This window comes from Orycteropus afer, unplaced genomic scaffold (assembly GCF_000298275.1).
Source record: "Orycteropus afer afer isolate SDZICR_OR568_19922 unplaced genomic scaffold, OryAfe1.0 scaffold00172, whole genome shotgun sequence".
Taxonomy (NCBI): Eukaryota; Metazoa; Chordata; class Mammalia; order Tubulidentata; family Orycteropodidae; genus Orycteropus; species Orycteropus afer.
In genome coordinates, this window is record NW_006921759.1 from 1,467,025 (window position 1) to 1,476,659 (window position 9,635).

General features: G+C 39.1%; 1 non-coding gene across 1 annotated transcript; it reads right to left on the reverse strand.

Annotated features, from left to right (window-relative positions):
• Positions 1–6,750: 6,750 nt before the first annotated feature.
• Positions 6,751–6,955, reverse strand: LOC122150562. The gene has a single exon (XR_006163729.1). It is a non-coding gene; the product is annotated as a small nucleolar RNA SNORA23 (small nucleolar RNA).
• Positions 6,956–9,635: the final 2,680 nt, after the last annotated feature.

The following is a 9,635-nucleotide window of genomic DNA, read 5'->3' on the forward strand; positions in this document are numbered from 1 at the left end:
TAGTCATTACAGACAGGAAAATCAAAACAACAATGAGATGCTATCTTGCCTCAGCACTAATACCAAAGCTCAACAAGAGAGAAAATAACAAAGGCTGGCAAGGATGTGGAGAGTTTGGAACTCATACACTGCTGGTGGGACTGTCAAATGAAACAACTGTCAAATGATTCCAACCACTGTGGAAATCAGTATGGCAATTCCTTAAAAAGTTGGAATTAGAAATATCATTTGACCCAACAATTCCATTACTAGTTATATATCTTAAAGAAGTGAAAGCCAGGACAAAAACAGATATATGCACACCCATGTTCAATGAAGCACTATACAATAGCAAAAAGATGGAAACAACCTACATGCCCATCAACAGAAGAATGGATAACCAAACTACAGTACATACACCCAGTGGAATACTATGCAACCCTAAAGAATAATGTAGAATGGACAAAACACTGCAAAATGTGGATAAACTTGGAGGACATTATGCTGAGTGAAATAAGTTGATCAAAGAAGGACAAATATTGTATTAGTCCGTTATAAAAAGTCAAGGAAAGGTTTATATATAGAAGGAAACTTTGTTTGTTGGTTACCAGGGGTATGGGGGGAGGGGAGGGAACACTGCTAGACAGATAGAGACAAATATTGATGTGGGTGAAGGGAAGGGCAATTTACCAAATGTGAGTGATCAACATGGTGGCATTGAGGAAGAGGAAGACATAGAGAGAGAGGTACATGGGAGGTACAGACAACAAAGATGAACCCTTTTATGTACACAGTACTGCATTATCAGTGATGGCAAACATTGATCTACAGGTGAATAGATAGGTGGACAGGCTGAATGATCAGGTATGTCTATGCAGGGGGGAGTGTGCCCATGACCATGTACAGGGTTTGCACACAATGTTTCTACAAATGTATTTGAATATTCTATAAGAATGCCCAGGTATATAGTAAAGCTGACAAGGGACAAGGTTGTAGTCACCTCTTGGCCACAGCCAGCAACCTACAGGGAGTGAGTAGTTGGACCTGTGAGCTTGGGACCATAGTTGCAGGGGACATCAAACTCAATTGCCGATTGCCAATTGCCATAACATACTACACAAAAACATTGTTCCACATCCTATTTTGACGAGTAACAACTGGGATCACAGGAGCTTGCAAGCAGCCATCTAAATGCAACGATAGTTCTCTCCTCATCCAGAGCAAAGAAGAATGAAGAAAATCAAAGAAAAATGAAGAAAATCAAAGACACGTGGACACATGGAAAAAATTGGTCCAAGGGACTCAACCTATTTGACTATGAGACCAGAAGAACTAGATGCTACACAGCTACCACTGTCAACCACTTGGAGTGGGATCGATGTAGGACATCCTAGATTGAGTGTGAGAACAATGGGGAACAAAACTCAAAATCATTAAAAAAAAAAAAAAAAAAAAGACCAGATTTGCTGATCTGATAGAGCCTGGTAAAACCCTTGAGACCATGGCCCCTAGCTGCCTTTCAGGTCTGGAATTGAATCCACTCCTGTGGCTCCCTACCAAAGAAAAAGACAGGTATATGAAATCAACATTTACATTAGGTAGATACACTCCTTGGAGAGATCAGTCATGGGAGAGCAGAAGGGCTGTATATGCAAAGGGAGACAGCTTGCAGGGTAGGAGTGCATGGGAGTGAAGGACACAGGGATGATGTAGCTATGGGATGGAAGTGGGAGGAGAGCTGTTATACTGTGGGAGATTACAGTCATTGTCATAAGACAAGGTGTATGTGAACTTCTGTAAGGGAGATGAATTTGCTCTGTAAACTTTCACCCAAATTACAATAAAATTTTTTTTTTTTTTTAAAAAAGACCTCTTTCTTAGGAAGTTTTCATCACTTTATTCCCAGTAACAATCACCCTTAACAATCTTGCCAAAATATTTCCCAAAATTTGGAAAAACCATTACATTATTACAATAGCCACTAAACCTTTAACAGATCTTTAGCTGAATTCATATTTGAATATTCTCAACAATAGAACATTTTGCTCAGCTGCTGATACCTAGCTTTCTGACTTTAACTGAGTGGATAAGATCCTCACCTTCTTAGTGTAAATTCTGTACATATTTATAACGTCTAGGTGGTTCTGGATATGATTTACACCTCACACACCAAGATACACTCATGATTGTAAAACTTACTATAGAATTTTTTTTTTCTGTCTTCTATCCTTAAAGTATTCATAGTTCTGGGGAAATTAAAAAAAAAAAAAAAAACTTTTAATAAAAAAAAAAATTTTCAAGAGAACAAACAGAGCTCTGAATCATGCGTTTGAGTGCCAAAACAAAACAAAACAAAAATCCACTGCTGTTGAATCAATTCTGACTCATAGCAACCATATAGAACAGAGTAGAAGTGACCCATAGAGTTTCCAAAGCTGTAAGTATTTATGGAAGCAGGTTGTCACACTTTTCTCCCGTGGAGTACCTGGTGGGTTTGAACTGCCAATATTTTAGTTAGCAGCCACTGGATTCAAACTGCTGACCTTTTGATTAGCAGCTAAGTGCTTTAACCACCTTGCCACCAGGCCTCATTTGAATAGGTGGTAATAAATAGAAACTGGTATTTTAAATATCATTCAGGGGCATACCTTCTCTACAGTAAAGCAGAATAAAAATAAGTAGATTGACAGTTATAGAGAACAGTCAAATATTTTCCAGAATTAGTCTTAGAGCTGTTTGGAAGTTCATAAGTTAAAACCTGTTGAAATCATGAGATTGCCTTTAATTGATGGATTGCTGTCACCACCCTGTAATATATCGTGCTAAAGTTCATTTTTGCATTATGAGCAGAGAGCAACTAGCTGACAGCAACAATTAGAAACAAAACAACTTGCTGACTAATTAGTAGCATTAATGTACTTTGGCCTCTGTTAAAAATAAAATCTCTGCAACTACCATCATAATCCTTATAACACATACTTATTATTTATAATGTTTCAACTATTACTCTATATTTGCCCTCTCCTACCTGGACTCCTGAAGGAAAACACTCTTCTCATTAACCCAGAGTTTAGTTGGGAAAAGCTTGAAATAGATAGTACTGCAAGGACCCTAATTTCCCAGAATGATTCCTTGTTGTTCACTGCCATGGAGCCAGCCCCCACCTCCTGGCAACTGCATGAACAATAAGAGGGAAATGTTGTTTAATCTTGTGTCTTTCCCAAGATCAGGTGCAGATCCACAGGGTTTTCAGCAGTTGATTTTGGGAAGTAGATTGCCAGGTCTTCCTTCCTAGTCCATCATAGTACGGAAGTGAAACAAAAATTTATTTGGCATCATAGCAACACACAAATGTCCACTGATAGGTGAGCAGCTGTTGTGCATAACGTACATTGGCTGGGAATTGAACCTAAGTGTCCCACATGGAAGATGAGAATTCTACCACTGAACTACAATATCAGATGCAACACGATTCCTATGCTTCAGTTATTCACACTATTCTTACTGTTATTTTAACAAACAAAAAATTTTTGTTTTACTTGTATTTAAACCTAACCCACTGCCATTGAGTTGATTCTGACTTACAGTGATCCCCATTGGGTTTCTGAGGCAGTAAATGTTTAAGGAAGTAGATTGCCCTATCATCCTTCCACAGAGTGGGTTTAAACCACCAACCTTCTGGTTAGCAGTCAAATGCCTTAGGCACTGCAGCCACATTATTCTCACTAGAAGATTGACAGTATTTGGGGCAGGATGTCAATATAAATACAAAGATACATATTCATAAAAACTTCAGGAATTTGGGCATGAATTAGCTGACAATGGGCTGAAATTTCCTTCTCCTCGGTTTAAAGGGACAGTCGTTTTTTAATGCAGTATGCTTGTGCACTGAATGAGTCACACTGGTTTTCTGTCATCAGCTGATCAGGGCTTAAGCAGAGGGGAGAATGTCAGTTTCCAGCAACTTTGTTCCTGTTTGTCTCACTGTGCATGTCCACCAGCCAAGGTTAATTTTCAAGTTGTCTCCTGAGACACATTAACGTGCTTATCACCTATTTAGGGGGATAGCATGGAAAGAATGTGCAAATTGACCTTTCATTCCATTCAGTTGTTAAGGAACCTAGTTATTATGTTTACTTATTTGCCTCCAACAGAGGTTCTACCTGTCTTAACCATGATGAGGGAATAGTTTAACTTTCATCCTGTTGGGTTCTTAAGGAACTGAGTTATCACGTTTACTTATCTGTCTTCAACCAGGGATGCAGGCTGAACGTTGACTCCACTCGGTTTCACAACTAGTTGCTTTTAAGTCAATTCCTACTAATGGTGACCCCAAATATGCCAGAACTGTTCCATGGGGTCTTCAATGACTGATTTTTCAGAAGTACATTGAATTTACCTTTGTTTCAAGACACCTCTAGTTGGACTCAAACCTCCAACCTTCCAGTTAGCAGCCAAGCACATCAACCATTTGCACCACTTAGGGATTTTGAAACTATCTTAAAGATCTTAAAAAGCAGAAGATTTACCTACACATGCGTGCGAATGAATGAAGGAGACCATCAGCAACAACAGAACAGACTTCTCACAATTCTCTGAATGTGAGAAAAGTATTCCTTGAAGACAGTTTCTTGGTAACTCCCTTCGGGAAATACCATGACTTTGTCTCCCCTACACTACTAAAACCAAAGCCATGCAAATGAGTCTGCAGCAGAGACTCTACAAGATTGCCCAGGAACCAGGTTTGCTGGTCCAATAGAGCTTGATAGAACCACTGAGACTATGGCCCCGAGCTGCCCTTCAGGTCTGGAATTGAACCCACACCTGTGGTTTCCAGCCAAACAAAGTACAGGCATGTGAGTTAAACATTTACCTCAAGTAGACATACGCCCTGGAGAGAACAATCATGGGAGAAGGAAGGGCTGCTTATGCACAGGGAGACAGCTCAGGGGGCAGGAGTGCATGGAGGGATGGACACTGGGAAGAGGTAACTATGGGGAGGAAGTGGGAGGGGAGCTGTTGCATTGTGGCAAACTGTGGTCAATGACATGAGACAAAGTAAATGTGAACTGCTGTATGGAAAGTGAATTTGCTAGGTAAATCTTCACCCAAATCAAAATTAAAAAAAAAAAAAAAACGATTGCCCAGGAATAAGCAGATTCCGCCCACAGAATTCTATGAAGTTGTTGTTGTTGTTGTTGTTGTTATGTGCCATCGAGTCAGACTAGACACAGTGAAACAGAATATAAAAAATAAAGGTCCAGAGACCTTGGATAAGCAAAGCATTACTGAAGAAGAACAAAGTAAGAGGTCTCACAGTCCTCAATCTCAAAATTTACTTACTATACAGCCACAGTAGTCAAAATAGCCTGTTGTTGTTGTTATGTGCCGTCGAGTCACACTTGACTCATAGCGACCCCTCCTTGGGTTTCTGAGGCAGTATCACTACAGAAGTAGATTGTTCCATCTTCCTTCTGAGGAGTGGCTGGTGCTTTTGAACCGCCAGCCTTCTGGTTAGCAGTCAAGTACCTTAGGCATTACGCTACATTGGTAAGATGACAGACATATAGACCAATGGAACAGAATTGAGAACCCAGAAATAGATTCATACATTCATGAACATTTAATCTTTGAAAAAGAGATGAAACCCATTAAATAAGGAAGAGACAGTCTCTTTAACAAATTATGCTGGCAAAACTGTATATCCATTTTCAGAAAAAGGGAAGAAGATCCATATCTCACACCATCACAATAACTAACTCAAGATGGATCACAAACTTACATGTAAAACCTAAAACTGTAAAAATAAAGTCATCAAAGGAACAGTAGGGACAAACTTGTTGTAGTTAAAAATCAAAAACCAAACTCACTGCCATCAAGTCAATCCTGATTCATAGCGACCCCTCCTTGGGTTTCTGAGGCAATATCTCTATGGAAGTAGATTGCCCACTCTTCCTTCCGAGGAGTGGCTGGTGGGTTTGAACCACCAGCCTTCTGGTTAGCAGTCAAATGCCTTAGTCACTATGCCACCAGAACTCCCAAAACTCTCACTGCCATTGAGTCGGCTTTGACCACAATGACCCCTCCTTGGGTTTCCCAGTTGGTATCACCACAGAACTGGATTGTCCAATCTTCCTTCTGAGGAGTGGCAGTGGGTTTGAACCTCCAGCCTTCAATTAGGTGATGTCAAGTCAGCTCCCACTCATAGTGACCCTATATACAACAGAATGAAACACTGGCCAGGTCTGCACCATCCTCACAAGCCTTGTTATGCTTGAGCCCATTGTTCCAACCACTGTATCAATTCAACTCATTGAAGATCTCTCCCTTTCTTGCTGACCCTCTACTTTACCAAGAATGATATCCTTTTCCAGGAACTGGTTCCTTCTGACAACATGACCAAGTCATTCTTGTTTCTAAAGAACAATCCAGCTGGACTTCTTCCAGGACAGTCCATGGTATTTTCAGTATTCTTTGACACCACAAGTCAAAGGTGTCAACTCTTCTTTAGCCTTCCTTATCCATTGTCCAGATTTCACATGTACATGATGTGATTGAAAATACTGTGGTTTGGGTTAGGTACACCTTAGTCTTCAAAGTGGCATCTTTGCTACTTAACACTTTAAATAGGTCTTTTGTAGCAGATTTGTCCAGTGCAATATGACATCTGATTTTTTTCTTTATTTAAAAAAAAAAAAAAAAAAAAAAGGCATGAGCTACTATAGATAGTCTTGCATTAACTCCCCCCAAATTTTATGTCTATTTCCAAAGTTCTGTGTAGGATTTTGGAGGCTGGCCAGAAGTGAATGTGTCCAAAAAGACAACACTAGGCCAGTACTCTGATTCCAAGTTACTCTTTGGTTGCAGGATATTTGTGTATGGCATGTGATTTCTTGACTGTTCCTTCCATGGGTGTTGATTATGGATTTAAGTAAAATGCATCTCTGACAACTTCAATCTATGCTCCAATTATTGTGATGTTTGTTGGTGCATTTGTGAGGATTTTTGTTTTCTTTATGTTGTGGTGTAATCATCCTGAAGACTATAATCTTTGGCCTTCATCAGCAAGTGCTTCCAGTCATTTTCACTTTCAGCAAACAAGGTTGTGTCACTTTCAGCATACCACAGTTTGTTGATGAATCTTCCTCCAATCCTGATACCACATTCTTCATATAATCCAGCCTCTTGGATTATTTGCTAAGCATATAGGTTGAATAAGTATTGTGAAAGGATACAATCTTGATGCACACCATTCCTAATTTTAAAGCATGCAGTATCCCCTTGCTCTGTGTAAATGATGGCCTCTTGGTATATGTACAGGCTCCTCATCAAGTGTTCAGGAATTCCCTAATATATGATATAAATAGATTATCAAAATAACAAAGAATTCATAAACAGCAGAAGATGAACTAGATGACTGGAACCTTCTAAAAATTACTCAAAAATGGAGCTGTGGTGGTGTAATGGTTAAGGTATTTGGCTGTTAACCAAAAGGTCAGTGCGTCAATCCCACCGGCCACTCCATGGAAGAAAGATGGGGCAGTCTGCATCTGTAAATATTTACAGCCTTGGAAACAAAATAAGATTTGCTATGAGTCAGAATTAACTCAATAGCAGTGAGATATGTCACATCAAAAGACTTCTCCAAAAGAGAAACTACAGATTGGGGAAAAAAAAATATTTGGGAATGATATATCCTACAAGGGACATATATCTAAAATGTATAGAAAACTCCAACACCTTCGCATCAAAAATGCAAACAATCCAATTTAAAAATGGGGAGACAATTCACCAAAGAAGATATACAGGTAGCCAAAAGGCACATTAAGAAATGTTATAATCATTGGGCAATAAAGAGATGAAAATGAAAACAATGAAATATCATCTCACCCCAGCAATAATAGCAGAGTTAAAGACAAAAATTAACAAATGCTGGAGAGGGTCTGGAGAGATTAGAACTGTCATACACTGTGGGTGGGACTGTAAAATGGTACAACCACTGTGGAAAATGTTATGGCACTTCCTTTAAAAGTTAGGAATAGAAATACCATTTGATCCAGCAATCTCACTACTAGGTATATACCCTAAAGAAGTGAAAGCTGGGATATGAATAGATATATGCACACCCATGTTCACTGCAGCATTATTCACAATAGTAAAGAGATGGTAACAACATAAGTGCCCAGCAACAGATGAATGGATTCCAAACTATAGTAACTACACACAATGTAACACTATGCAACACTAAAGAATAATGTAAAATCTACAAAACACCACATAATGTGGATGAACTTGTAGGATATTATGCTAAGTAAAATAAGTCAATCACAGAAAGACAAATATTATGAGTTCACTATTGTAAAATGTCAAGGAAAGGTTATCACATGGAAGGAAACTTTCTTTGTTGGTTACCAGGTATGAGAGGGAAGAGATGGGAAAATTGCTAGATAGGTAAGAGACAAATTATTGATTTGGGTGAAGAGAAAGGAAATATACCAAAAGTGAGTGACCTGACCAATAACATTAAGAAGAAGGAAGTCATGGTGAGGTGCACAAGAAGTACAGACAATAAAGGTAAATACTTTCTCATACATAACACTGCATTATCAGTAAGAACAAACATTAATCTACAGATGAATATATATGAAGGCAGGCAAAATGATCAGATATGTGTAGGCCAAAGGGAACATATATATTTCTGTGACCATATATAAGTTTGACAGACAATATTTCTATATACATTTGTGTATATACTACAAGAAGGTCCATGTATATATCAGGGCTAACAGGGGTCAAAGTTATGGTAGCTTCTTAGCCATAGCCAAACACCTTGAGGGAGTGAGTTGCTGGGCCTGCAGGCTTGGGACCATGGTTAAAGAGGACATCAAGTTCAATTGTCATGGCATACAACATAAAAATACTATTCTATATCCTACTTTGGTGAGTAGTGACTAGGGTCTTAAAAGCTTGCAATCTTTTAAGACTAGGGTCTTAAAAGCAGCCATCTAAGATGTGAAAATTGGTCTCACCACATCTGGAGCAAAGAACAGTGAAGAAACCAAAGGTATATGGAAACAATTCATCCAAGGGAGGGACTAGTGGACCAGGGGAACCTCAGCCTACATGAATCTGAGACCAGAAACCTATACGATGCCCAGCTACCACTGTCAACCACTCAGAAACATATCAAAATAGGAGATGCTGGATAGAGTGGGAGAAAATGTGGAGTAAAACTCAAAATTGTTAAGAAAGAGACTTCCAGTAAGATGGTGGAATAGACAAACAAGCTACAAAGACTCTATACAAAAAGAAATGAGAAATCAATTGAAACAGATATAGAAGATAATCCTAAAACTCTGAGCTTCAAAGAGAAGGAAAAAGAAGTGGAGTAAATACCAACTAGCAGAAGAACTTGACTGAAAGTAGTGTGTAATGAGACAAACAGAGCTGTGGGCTGTCAGCTGTCCTGAGAACATGGACAATTTGAATATTTACAAGCTGCATTCAGATCCAGGCAGCAACCTAAGAATTGAGTTCAGTTACTGAGGACTGCAGGAGCAACTGCACTGGTGGTGATGACCAGAAAGGAAAGCTGTGAATAATGAGATAAACAGAGCTGTGGATTGTTGGCTGTCCTGACAATATGGCCAGTTTTA